We start from the raw sequence: 13,971 nt of genomic DNA, 5'->3' as shown, positions 1-13,971 counted from the left end.
TAAGGTCTTACCGCTTGGTCACCTTTCACCTGACAGCCACCATACCACATACAGTGTGCTGCCTCAGGTGAAATCACCCAACACTCATTGAAAACCACACTGACCCGCACTCGTCTTTTTGTTGTTCACTCCTCCCTCCATCCTTCCGTTGACTTCAATTCATTCAATTCAGTCTTACCACGCGGTCACCTTTCGGCCTACGGTCACAGTACCTCACATGCTGGCTCAGGTCATGCTACCCAACACTCACTGAAACCCATACTGACCCTGCACTTGTCTTTTACTCATTTATTCATCCTTCCATCCTCCCATTTACTTCAGTTCATTTTTCAAAGTCTTACCACACGGTCACCATTTGATCAATAGCCCCAGGACCTGATATGCTGCTTTTGGTCATGTGACCAACACTCACCACAACGCCCTAGCAACCACCTTATATACCTTAGCAACCACCTCGCAACAGCCTAGCAACCACCGAGTTACACCCTGGCAACCACCTAACAACAGCCTTGCAACCAACTAGCCACATCCTAGCGACTGTCTCATGTCTTACGTTCGTTTGCATGTTTTCGCTGCCGGGTTGTAATCACACTATGCATTTTCTTCAGGCCATGCACTTTTCTAGTTTAAGTTCTGCCCTTTTTTCCTGTCCTTGCTCAGTCTTCAGTTACCATTATTTGTTTGTGTGTACTTTTGTCCAAGCCTGTTTGTGTTCTGTGATTTTTACCCTAGTTTCTGTGACCTGTGTTTACACTTGGATTCAAGACCACTTCAATAAGTGTTCTGTTTTGATACACATTTAAAGAAATATAATGTCTTAGGCCTTAACTAAAACAGTCTTCTGTTTTAAATATGGAACATCAGCCCCTCCCTCCTCCCAGATGGCGCTTCAATAACTCATTACTTAAAGACAAATAATTTCACAACTACTTCAAACATGAATGGGCATCCTTTATAGAAATCACTATAGAATAACACTCCTGGAATAACAGCATGTACACTATGGGAAACTGCAAAGACAGTCATGAGGGGGAAAATTATATCATACTGTACATACAAAAAGAAAGAAGAAATTGCAAAAGAAAACAACCTGCAAAAGAGGCGAAGAGATTGGACCTTCTGGCCTCTCACGCGCCTACCGATTCAGTAATGAAGGAACTCCTGAAAACAATATGAGTTAAACAACATATTAAACAAGAAAACTGAAGGCATTCTCCTCAAACTCCGACAGCAACATTTTGAATTTGGAAATAAAACAGGTAAACTATTAGCAAATCAGTTAAAGCAACAAACAGAGAAATCTATCATTACCTCAATCATGGAGTCAACCGGAAATATAACTCAAAACCCATCCATAATTAATGACTCTTTTAGATCTTTTTACTCAAATCTTTACACTTCAGACCAGAACTCCTCGTCTAAAGATGCTGAAAGATTTCTCAGGAATGTCTCCCTGCCTAAACTAACTCAAACCCAAGCAGAAGATCTAGAGGTAGCTCTCTCCTTAGAAGAAATCACCAGAGCGCTTCATCTCATGCCTAACAATAAATCACCTGGACCAGATGGCTACCCTGCAGAATTTTATAAACAGTTTTGGCCTCTCCTTTGACCTTTGTTTTTTAAAGTGATATCTGAAAGCCAAAATACCACTATTCCCCATCATATGAACACTGCCTATATTACACTCATCCCAAAACCCTGGACCCTGTAGGGAAAAACAAGGCGCAATTCCGATCTTCGCAGAAAAGACTTCTTTATTTACAGGAGCGGCAGTTGTCAGAAATACGTGAAAACGCACTCTGGGTTCAGCGGAGTCAGTCTGACCCCCGAGCACTCAGCGAAAGCATTCTTTATACTGATACAGAGCTTTGATCAGGATCGACAATAATTAGCATACGGTGGTGAAATACAGGGGGTCTGGTAATTGCATTATCTTCCCTAGCAAGAACAGTTCTCAATCACCCATCACCGGTTTCTTTAGAAGTACCAGTTACTGCAATGGCCAGCCACGGCCAAAGTGACAATTGAAGTCTGTGAGCAGAACTGTGGTTACAATAAGGCCATCTAGACAAATGAATACAGGTATTAGCATACCTTAAGTGAGAGGATCTGTGCTATCTTATGCTGCACTGAGTGAGTTAGTTTAGAGATCTGGACCAAAATCTTACAACCCCATTCAGTGCTCCAACTATCGCCCCATATCATTAATCAACACAGACACGAAAATTATTAGCAAGGCTTTATCAGTCAGACTGGAATCTGTCATTTCATCATTAATACATATAGATCAAACCGGCTTCATCAGGGGGAGGCATTCCTCAGAAAACACACGAAGAGTATAAACCTGATCAATTTCTATAAAAATAGCACTTCCTCAAACAATCCACTATTCATCATAGCAACCCTTAATGCCGAAAAGGCGTTCGACAGGGTAGATTGGTCCTTTCTCTTCACCTCCCTTAATCACTTTGGATTCCGGTCATATTTCACCAATTGGATTAAAACACTGTACAATTCACCCACTGCATCTGTTATAACCAATGGACTTATATCAGTTATATCAGTTACAAAGAGGTACCAGACAAGGATGCCCTCTATCCCCACTTTTCATTGACCCACTGGTTGCTTCCATTAGGCAATGTGACCTGATCTCAGGCATCCAATCAAACTCACACCGCTATAAAATCAGACTGTATGCCGATGACATTCTGTTATACATTACAAACCCCTCATCCTCACTTCCAGCAGTCCATAATCTGATCAGTAATTATAGTAGGGTGTCTGGCTACTCCATCAACTGGACAAAATCAGAGATTGATATATCCAAATTCAACTGGGATGTTGAGGCTGGGGTCCCCCTCTTCAAACAAACAGCAAAATCTATTACATACCCTGGAATCCACATTTCTCCAAATGTAAACAAATTATTCAAACTTAACTATACCCCCCTACTACAAGAAATAAAAGACAATCTGGAAAGATGGAATAAATTACCACTATCTCTAATTGGCCGAATTTCAACCATTAAAATGAACATCCTCCCAAAAATAAAGTACCCCTTTGCCATGACCCCTGTCACCCCTCCCCTGGGCTGGTTCTCCTCTCTCAATAGTGCAGTCACTAGATTTTACTGGAAACACCAAAAACCACAAATTAAACTATCCACCCTCCAAAAGCTCAAACAATACGGAGGACTCTGGGCCCCAAATTTCTTTTACTATTTCCTCTCACACCAATTACAGTATATCCGCCACTGGACAAATAACACCAATCTGTCAGGGCTCCCGCCCCCTAGCTGTTGTGTTTTCGTTTTTCCCTGTCCATGTGCTTTTGTTTTCCTTGTGTTCTAGCCCTGCCCCGCTCTCCGCCCTGTCTCCGCCCACCTGATTGTCTCCACCTGCCTGCCTGCACACCTGCTTCCCATCACCTCATCAGCCTAGCCCTATATCTACCCTGCTTGTCTCTGCTTGTTTGCCAGATCGTTTCAGTGTTTCTGCCTGGCTTGTTTCCCGCCTGTGGTTCCCTGTTTGGATTTTGCTGGTTTTTTTGCCTCGCCTGTTCCTCGATGTCGTCTTTGCCTGCCCTTCTGTCCTAATTGCCTGATCTGCCTGCCTTCACGGTTTGACCCTGGCTGTTGCTGTTTTGATCCTTGTTTTGCCTTTGGACTGCCTACCTGCTATTTTGACCCTGCCTGTTTTGGACTGCCTGCTTGGTTGACGATTCTGTTAATAAACGCCTGGAATTGGAGCACTTGTGGTCCACGTCTGAGTCCGTGCCTGAGTCCTGACACCAATCCACCTTGGCTAGATATCGAAAACACTTTAGCTCAAGAACTGAACATCAAAAATCTCCCATCTATAGATAAATCCATAAAAACTCACACTTGTTACAAAAACAACAGCACTATCAGCACCACCCTAACTGCTTGGTGGAAGTCAAATGAAATTCTCCATTACAGCCTCTCAGCATCTATCCATACTCCATTATGGCCTAACCCCATGTTTTTAATCAATAACAAACCATTTTTCTTCTCAACCTGGAATGGGAGAGGAGTAACCAGCCTGGGACAGTTACTCAATGATGGCTTGCTCATGACCTTCGACCACATCCAAAAAAAATATAACATACCGGACCACTGCTACTTCCAGTATATCCAGTTAAAAGAAGTCATAAAAAAACATCAACACTAGGAATTTTAATAATCACAGCCCTCCCCTCTATTTAAAGTTACAATCACTCAAACCTAAAAAAATGTTATCCCAAATATACAAACTCCTAGCATCTGAAGACAGCACTATATCAATCCCTATAGACAAGTGGACCACAGACATAAACAACCTACCAATAGATATTAATTGGCAAAGCATATGCAATAACTCATTCTCTATGACATGTAATTCCAAAACCCAGCTTATACAGTATAAAGTCCTCCATAGAACACACATTACTACCCACAAACTTTACCACATGGCCTTTAGCCAAAGTAATACATGTTCATATTGTTCAACCTCACGTTCAACCACATGTTCAACCTCAATAGATGATTACTTCCATGCCCTCTGGCTCTGTCCACACGTCCAAAACTTTTGGTCGGAGGTCTTGAGCAGGCTATCTGAGATCCTTAGCCTCAGCATCCACTTATGCCCCATCATAGCTTTACTTGGCAATGTCTCTACACTACATACACCAAAACATCTCAAATCATTCATATTAATATCACTAACCATCGCCAAAAAGACCATATTACTGAACTGGAAAGACAGAACCAAGATATCCATAGCTCACTGGCTCAATCTACTAATAGACCATTCAAATCTAGAAAAACTTACTGCATCTTTGAAAAACAACATTAAATCCTATGAAGACAATTGGTCCCCCTTTCTACAATACCTTCAACGCTGATTCCTCTCTCCAAAAATGACCCTTAACATTACTATACTTTTTAATTTTTTCTTATTTGTATATATTTTTTTCCTTTCTTATATATTCTTTTCTCTTTTCTTTCTGTTCCAACAAACCTACATGAAAACACAGCGTGCAGTTTGTCCCACCAGCCCGGCTTGTCTGGTCTTGTTTGTCCTGCCCCATCATGTTTTGTCAGTCTTGTTATGCTTTGTTCCTCAACCTTTATACGTAAATACATATATAGAAAGAATGATGTATTCATTTTATTTATGTATTTATTAAATGTTATTATGGGTTTTGTTTTTTTTTTTGTTTGCTTTTTGTTTTTCCTTTTCTCTTTTTTTCGTTGCTTCCCTTTGCTCTTTGTTTTTTGTAGTTATTGTTGTTGTTAAATAAAAATAAATAAATAAATTAATTAATTAATTAAAATAAATATGGAATCCCTGTTTGTTATTGTTTCTTTCTTGTCCAAACAGTGCGGAAGGACTATATGTATTTTCCAGTATCATCCAGTAGATGGCAGTGAGGGATAATGAGTTTCCTACAGTATTAGCCCTGACTTGTTGTCAGGATGTGTTGGTCTGACATCATAATGAGGTATTCATATTATTATTAATGTATTTGTATAACAGGAATATGTGACCATTGCTGATAAGATATAAGAATTATTTTGTCCTCGTAATGATGGAAAATGCAACATTGAGTCCAACAGATAAGAGTGTGCAGGGAGATGTTCCTGTACTGGTTTAGAGGGCAGTACTGTCCATTCCCCTTCTGGTCAAACTGCTTGGTAGTCATAAAACGGTCAACACTTCCATTGAATATGAAGGATAACCAAGGAAATGGCAAGTGTAACTGTGTGCAATTAAAAGTGACACGTTTTGGCTTTTGTCCTTCAGACTTGCACTTGGGATACACAGCTTTCTTGGTGAAACTCCCATTTAAATGACTTCTGCAGCCTCAAAAAAGACTGCCACAATGAGAAGAAAAGGGACAAGGGGCCATGGTACAAAGTGATAGTGAAGAGCTTTAACTGTCTTTCCAAGACAGTCTTTTGGCTTTCTGGCTGCTGTGGTTCTGCTGGAATCACAAAAAGGTCACAGACATCAGCTGTATTTTTATTTATAGTTTTTGCTGTTCTGGCACATTATATTATTGCTGAATAGCTATTTTTTTCAGTGGGTGTTGGCAGCTGCTCGCAGCTTGTGAAACTGCTATGGAATGGAATCTGTATAAATACCACAGCTGCTTCACTGCTCGCAGCTCATGCGGTGCTCTGAATATCAGCTGCTGTTGTGAGTGTAGGTGCTAATCCAAATTACAGTGGCAGTGCTTCAGCCCACACAGTGATGCTATCTTCCCTTTTTATTAAAAGTTGTACTTAGCTTTTTTTTTTGATAGATAACTGGAGATGGTGTGGGCCATGCGAACAGTTCCACAAGCGCTCACAAAAACAAACAAACAAACAAAAAAAACAGTAAAATAAACTGGTAAAATAATATGCACAAAATAAACACAACCACTTTTCTACAACCATACAGTTCATTACAGGATGCAGATATTATGCTTTGTAAATTCTAGTAAGGATAACATTAAGTTCATTTTGTTTATGACAATATTACAGGAAGTTTTCGATGACTGTTGATTGACAGACAACACAAATGTTGAAAATTGGGAGTTTTGTTATGCAATCTACTGTATGCATCACCTGCTGCAATTTGGTTAAAGCCCATTTTTTGAAAGCTCACTTCTAGTAGAGAGGCCCCCCAGATGACATTAAGGGCTGCACAGATCCATCTAACTGTGAAAGGTTACTCAATGTGTAGTATTCCAATTGTGCATCATCTGTAGAGTGAGTTTCAGAGACAAGGGAAAATGTGTCCCCACCACTTCATTTACAACCTGAATAATATTCTTCAAAAAAGAGTCATACAGGTATTAAATCCCATAAAGAGTTTTTGACCTCAAGTGAAATCTAACACCTCTAGCATCCATCAACAGGTGACTTATTAAATCCAAATAGTTTCTGTGCAGTCCAGTGCCTTCTGTATATCATCTTATTGCCTCATCTTATTTCTTTGTAGGTAGTGTTTAAATTTTCTAGACATGGGCTCCATTTTGCTGGAGATACTTCTGATCCTAATTCAAATAGATGCAAACTTAATCTTGCACATGACAAGTCAATCATTTCACACTGTCATGGATTAATTTTCTTAAACTGATGTACAAACATTAAATAACATTGTCATAAATATTAAAGCTTCTAATTGTACATTTCATCATGTACCCAGCAGATTTTTTGTGTTTAGTTACAGTGCTCTGTCTCCCTGGGAAATTCCCTGTTGCTCTAAAACCATATATTGTAAAACCGCTACTTAAGAAATGAAATGGTCTGAGCTGAGTAACTTCCGGCCAATTTGCAATTTACCTTTTCTGAGCAAAATTTTAACAAAAGTTGTCTGTGAATAATTTATGATTTTCTTGATAAAATGTCTGGGGAAAGCCCGGTATTGCTTTAGGGTTAATCATGGCATGGAAACTGCTGTAATAAAGGTAGGAAGTGACCTTTGAGTAACTGTTGATGCTGGTGGTGTATCTGTTCTTGTACTGCTTAATCTAACTGTGGCATTTGAGATTATGGGTATTATGGGTAAGTCTCTCTGGCTCTGTAATAAGCTGGTGAAATCCTACCTTATCTGATGGACATGCTACGTTTCTTTGGAAAACTTGCAGATGTAAGTCGTATTTCCATGCTGCCCCCTCAGCACAACCGTTAGCCAGCATAATGTGAATTTTCATAGCCATGTGATGATACTCAGCTGTCCTTATCAGTTTTAACAGACGGTAAGAGTACTGTCTGCTCATTGGAGCCTTGTCTTAAAGATATCAAACTGTCACATAACTTCCTCCAAATCAGTCAACATAAAATGAATGTCTTTGTCAATGGAGATAACACACAGAGACATTTTACTTAAAGATATTGGATAGCTGGCATCAAACCAGCAAACCCCAAGTAAATGATTTGGTTTAAATGCATACTTGAACTTCAAGTTCCATATTGAAAATATCTCAAAGACAGGATTCTCATCTAAGAAACACTGCCAGAGTGTGACTGCTACTTCCACAGCCTCATGCAGAGAGGGCATTTGTCATAGTCAGGTTGAATTACTGTTATTCATTACTGACAGCCTTGTCCAAGCAAACCTGATCAGCCTCAGCTGCTACAGAGCACTGCAGCCAGAATACAAGAGCTAAAAAAAGAGCCCATGCTACCCAAATACTCTACTCTCTGCACTGGCTGCCTGTGAGTTTAAGAATTGACTTTAAGGTGCTGTTTCCAGGTTTTAAAGCTCAGTAAAGTATAAACATGCAGCACCCCTACACATATCAGAGTCATTATCAGCCCAACCAAATTCTTAAATCAGTGAAAGCTAATCTGTACTATTTTCCAGAGGTAAATACAGAGACAAATGGTGAGGCAGCCTTTTTCTTTTTATGCCCGTTGACCCTGGAACAGTCTTCCAACACGTATCAGAGAGGCATCTTCAACAGAAGTTTTAAAGAGAAAACTATTGCGTATGGACGATTTACATTACATTATTGTCACTTCACAGACACTCTTATCCAGAGTGAGATACACAGGTTACAATTTTACTCATTTATACAGCTGCATATTTACTGAGACAATTCTGGGTTATGTACCTTTCCCAAGATGATCTGCACCTTTTATTTTTAGTTTCTAATGCTTTTTATATCTTTCTAGCTCTTACTTAGCTTTCTACTTAATAGATGTTTAATTTGTTTTTATTTGAAATGGTTCCTGGTGGCTATTTTGTATCTGTTTTGTACACATAAATCATGAAAATTGTTCTTATTTTATTATTGTTTTCTGATTTTATAAATACTCTGGGCTGCAAAATGTCTTCAAAAGATCTTGCATAAATAACAATCACTGCTCTAAATTGTCCCAGCCCCGCAACTCTCACTCTTGTTGGTGAGAGACCAGCAGAGCCTGCAGTTCTTTTGCCAGCCTTGTGATTTCACTGTCTGCATTTTTTGGCCCACCCAGGTGCGTCTGGTCTGGGCTTCCATGGCAATGTCCAGCTGGAAATCGTGTGATGACATCTACTTCCTACTGCCAGTTTCTGCCGGAGGTTCTACTCCTGCATTGTGATGGCAGCTGCCTCTGTTAGCCTGCACCCAGGGTAGCCTCCAGGCCATCTTTGGCCCACATTGAGCTGCCTTCACCTCAGTGTGACCCAGCTGGGACTAGCTGGAGGCAAACTGCGTTTTCGAAGCTGCTTTCAAACTACCATCAAAGTGGTTAAAAGATGTCTATTACCAGCAATTGAGCTATGCGAAGAATAGGAGAATCACTGTGTGTTTATGGTACATAAAGTACTGTGTAAAGCAATACACCAAGGCCACGTGTCAGCTTTGCCAATTGCAGAGCTCAACAAAGCCAGCTCTTCCACGCTTACCAATATGTAAGTTAAAAATGTGCACAATAGCTTGCTGACTCATTCAGCCTGGCCTTGCTCTGCCCTTTAAAGGCTCTCTGTACTTCCTGAGTGCACAGTGTCAGTGGTTGCTCTTGCAGCATGCTAAATGTGAAGAATACTCCATGAGAGTAGGGAAAGAAGGTGCATGCTGCCAGGGTTTCCTCTATCTACATGTCAGCTTCAAGGTAGCCTTGCCACAAGGAATATGAGTGACTCCACGCCAGCAATTTTTCTTTCAGTTAGGTGGATTTCAAACAAAATGATAACTAAAAGGTGAAGCAGTGTGTGGAAAGCACTTCAGTTAAATTCACCTATGACAGTAAATAGCATGGAATCTATAAAACTAATCAAAGAAGATTTAAACAGAATCCAGAACTGGGCAGACACCCTGAAAATGAAATTTAACATTGCCAAAATATAAGGTTCCACATGTGGGCAATAACAGATTGCGTGTGTGCAACGTGAAAAAGACTTGGTGTATTACGTTCTGTAAGTCTATCTAGACATTCTAGATTTAGATTCATTCAGTCTATTTTGTGCTGGAGCTGTAAAAAAGAAGGATGCTGGGATACTGAGCAAAAGTACTGATTACAAACCAAAGCAGTTTGTATTGATGTTATGCAATGCCTTTAGCAGATTTATTTAGCATCACATCAAGGACACAATGCAGAAACTCTTGAAGAGTACAGAGAAAGGCAGCAAGACTACTTTCACATATCTAATAAATAAGTTATAAGGAAAGTGTAATGTTACATGCATTCATTCTGTTTAAGTGTCTTTGGCACTTTCTATAGGCCGTTAAGAAAATGTCTCCTATTCCTGTTATTTGCATGTTTGCATTCTCGTTGGTTGTTAAAAGTCACATGATCAGTTCAGTCACATTGATTGTTAGTCACATGATCTTAGTCACCTGATCAGTTCAGCCGTTTTCCTTTAAAACAAGCTAGAGAACAGCATGATTTAAGTCCTTGTTTTCATCCTGCTCAATCTACCTGTGTGATCCTTGGAGAAGCTTTGTTTCTTCACACTACAATTACTTGACTACATGGAAGTGCTGTATCTTCATTAAACAGACACACAAGTGCCTGATAACTTACTTGATGCTCCTTCGTCATTGAAGCTACCTAGCGCTACTTCAGTCAAGTCAGTTAAGAGTCTTTAGCTATCTGGTGATGTGTGCCTCGCTACACGCTCACATGCCAGAATAGAAAGATTCAAGACACCCGGCTAGTGAGACTAGACTCTTACTTCTCTTAACGTAAGGAGAGTGAGTGGAATATTTAGTTTTAAATTTGTTACTAGTAAGAGAAATGGATGCAATTGCTTGCCAGGGTTCACAGTCCTTAAGAGCTGGTCAAGACCTGACCAACTATATATGGAGAACATACATTGCAGTGGCATCACATTCAAACATTCAGACATGAAAGATGTAGATATCTAGCAGTATTTGTTGAAGCTAAAGCCAAGACCAAACATTTGGAAGGGGCCCCTAGCATTCTCATACCTCTAAATCTACAAAAATATGGGAAAAAAGATACAGAATTTCCCTCTGTATCATTGTATCATTTTTGGCAGGACACTGTGTCATTCAGATGGGTGGGATGGAGGGGATAAGAATTTGGGTGGGGTGTTGAGAGGATGTGGAATGTTCTGCTCCAGAGAAAGCCAAAGGAAATATAACATCACTGTTAATCACAGTGTCTTCAATCATCTGCCAGGTCTGTGTAAATTCAGCCAAGTCAAAATGCTACCAGACAGTTAGTTGAGGTGGTGCAGGGAAAGGAGGAGGAGATTCTCTTTAAGCTGTGCTGTTTCCTTGGGAAAGTCCAGAGCTGGGACAATAGAGCTTTTTTTCATCCTTTACTTTTGGTTTTACGCTGTTTACTGCAATATCAGACCCTTCAGAGATGATGCTGTCCTGCTCACTGCCTGCAGCATTTGACTGTAATTTGCAGGGGCTTAGTCAGTTTACAGTTTCGGCATTTACTCACATTTGTGGTCAAACGCATCACAGCACTCACAGCACACAAAGCACACTTGCAACTCACTGTACCTTACACACACCATGTGCACCACTCAAAAGTCCAGGCCAAAAATGCTCTCAGTGATTCCTGTCTGCGAGCATGCAGCATATATAGCTGATTGAAAGGGGTGGGGGTATAGCTGTGCTGTATGTGGCGCATGAACATATTGAACAAGATAAAATAATCCACGTCATCAAGCAAAGTCATTCCTCTGACTGTGAGAAATGTTTTATTTGTCACAATGGCATGGGAGAATTAGGATATGTCATTGTGTAGATGGGAGTTTTGGGGCTTCAGTGAGATTGGATATTAAGATGAAACTGGATTTGCCAGATGCTCTGCTGCTTGACTGGCTTTTCCTGTCATGTAGCTAAAAGTGAGTTTAAAGTGAATATAGATTGTCAATTATGAATTAGTAGGGAACTGGCCTAAGAATTTCACCCTAATATTTAAATAATTTATTCAAATGAGGAATTTATCTTAAGGGTGAGGATGTTAAATTTGTAGAGTACACTCACTGAGTAATCATACAACACGTTTCATAAACACACACAGTATTTATTAGAAAACAATATTCACAAAATATAATGCAAGTAGCAGTATGTTGAGTAGATGTTGTTAACACTAGAGAGAAGGAGAAGGAGAATACTGAAAATCTTTCAGGTTGAACGTTACAGTCAGTCTTTGTCAGGCTTCCTATGTGGCTGGGCACAGTGGGAAGTTGCATGTGGCTTGTCCCTCTCTGTGTGCTGGGTTCGACTGGATCACTAGCCTGGTTCCTCTGTGTGGGCTAGAGGAGGACACAACATGATCCCTTGCTCTTTTATCTCTTTGAACAAGATGCTGGGGTCTTCTCCTGTACACATTTGTGGTCCCCCTTGGTTAGACTCGGAGAAAGTGCTCTGGGTCTGGATTAACACAGAGATCTTCCACTTAAACTACAGCTCTAAAAATGTCTTTCTAATACAGTCTTTCACTGAGGCTAGAATGCTAAACAGAGGTTGGCGCAGTCTTACTGGTGTCTTTCATTGCAGGCTTCCTAAATTTGAATTTGGGCTACTTCTTTCACCAGAAACCAGCTTCAGGAAACAAAGGAAACTCACTGTGTGGTGAGAGCTGGGTCCCTTGGTAGACTCAGGAGAAGGAGTAGTGGTCTTCACAAAAACCTTCAAATCTCTCTAATTCCCAGTCTCTTTCTTGGAAATGTCTTATAAATGTTTTGTGATAAGGCCAATATGGATTGGCTGTCAATCAATCACCAGCCATCACATCTCAGAAAATGGGAGGGGGTGAGGGTCCTGATTTATGGCCCTTTGTTTGAACTCACACTAGAATTCCTCTGTCATTGTGATGTGGTGGAGAGACACCTGTCAATCCTGTCAATCAAACCAGAGACCTAGTCAATCAAACTCTTGCCTGCTCATGAAATGTCATGAAAGTTTTTGTCATGTGTCATGTTTGTTGTTATGCCTCTTTCATTTGCAGGTAGAGCGTGTGGGAGAACATCATGCAGTACTAGTTAGGCCACTGAAAAGAATGAGATATACAAACAAACAAATGCAATGTCTGGATTCAGGAAATGACAACAATGAATTATGGGGTAAGCCTTTCTGAAAAAGGAACAAATCTAAAGATCATGGTCCAAAATGTCCGAGTGATACTTACAGAGATAGCAGAAAACTGCATTTTTGAAATCAACAAACCATACAAGAAAAAACCTGGCTTAAAGGTACAGAAATTAAATACTAGACTCAGGCCTCAACATATGTGGCAGTATTCAATACATATGGGTGAATAAGTAATTTTCCAATTACAATTACAATTTGGCATTTCGCAGACGCTTTTAAACCAAAGCGACTTACAATTAGTGCATCAAACAGGTTTAGCTGACTTCCTCATAGGCAAAAGATTACATTAAGAATGAAAATTAATTACTTACAGTACCATGCTCCTGTATATCCTGCAACAATAAAACAGAAATCTGCAAACAAAACCTGCAACATAGAGACAGGGTTAATACAGAAGGTTTTTATTATATAGAAACCTAATAGAAAGGTTGCACAATAGGGGACAGGTGGATTCTGAAAAGATGGGTTTTCAGGCTCCTGTGGAAGATGGCGAGTGATTCTGCAGTTCTGACTGGATGAGGAAGGTCATTCCACCACCACGGAACAAGGGCAGAAAAAAGACGTGGCCAAGTGGAACGGCTGCCAGGTTCCTGAAGTGAGGGAACTGCCAGCTGCCCAGAGGAGGTTGAGCGGAGAGATTTAGTTGGAGTGTATGGAGTGATCAGAGAATGAAGGTAGGAAGGGGCAGATCCTCTTGTGGCCTGGTAAGCCAGTACCAGTGTCTTAAACTGGATACGGGCTGCTGCCGGAAGCCAGTGAAGTGCAGTGCGTAGCAGTGTGACATGAGAGTGTTTTGGGAGGTTGAACACCAGGCGTGCAGCAGCATTCTGAACCAGCTGAAGCGGCCTGATAGCACAGGTCAGTAAGCCAGCCAGTAAGCCGTTGCAGTAGTCAAGGCGTGGGATGACTTGT

The sequence above is a fragment of the Megalops cyprinoides genome, chromosome 10 (genome assembly GCF_013368585.1).
Source record: "Megalops cyprinoides isolate fMegCyp1 chromosome 10, fMegCyp1.pri, whole genome shotgun sequence".
NCBI classification, from domain to species: Eukaryota; Metazoa; Chordata; class Actinopteri; order Elopiformes; family Megalopidae; genus Megalops; species Megalops cyprinoides.
The sequence above is the reverse complement of the archived record's forward strand: the minus strand, read 5'-3'. Positions refer to the sequence as shown.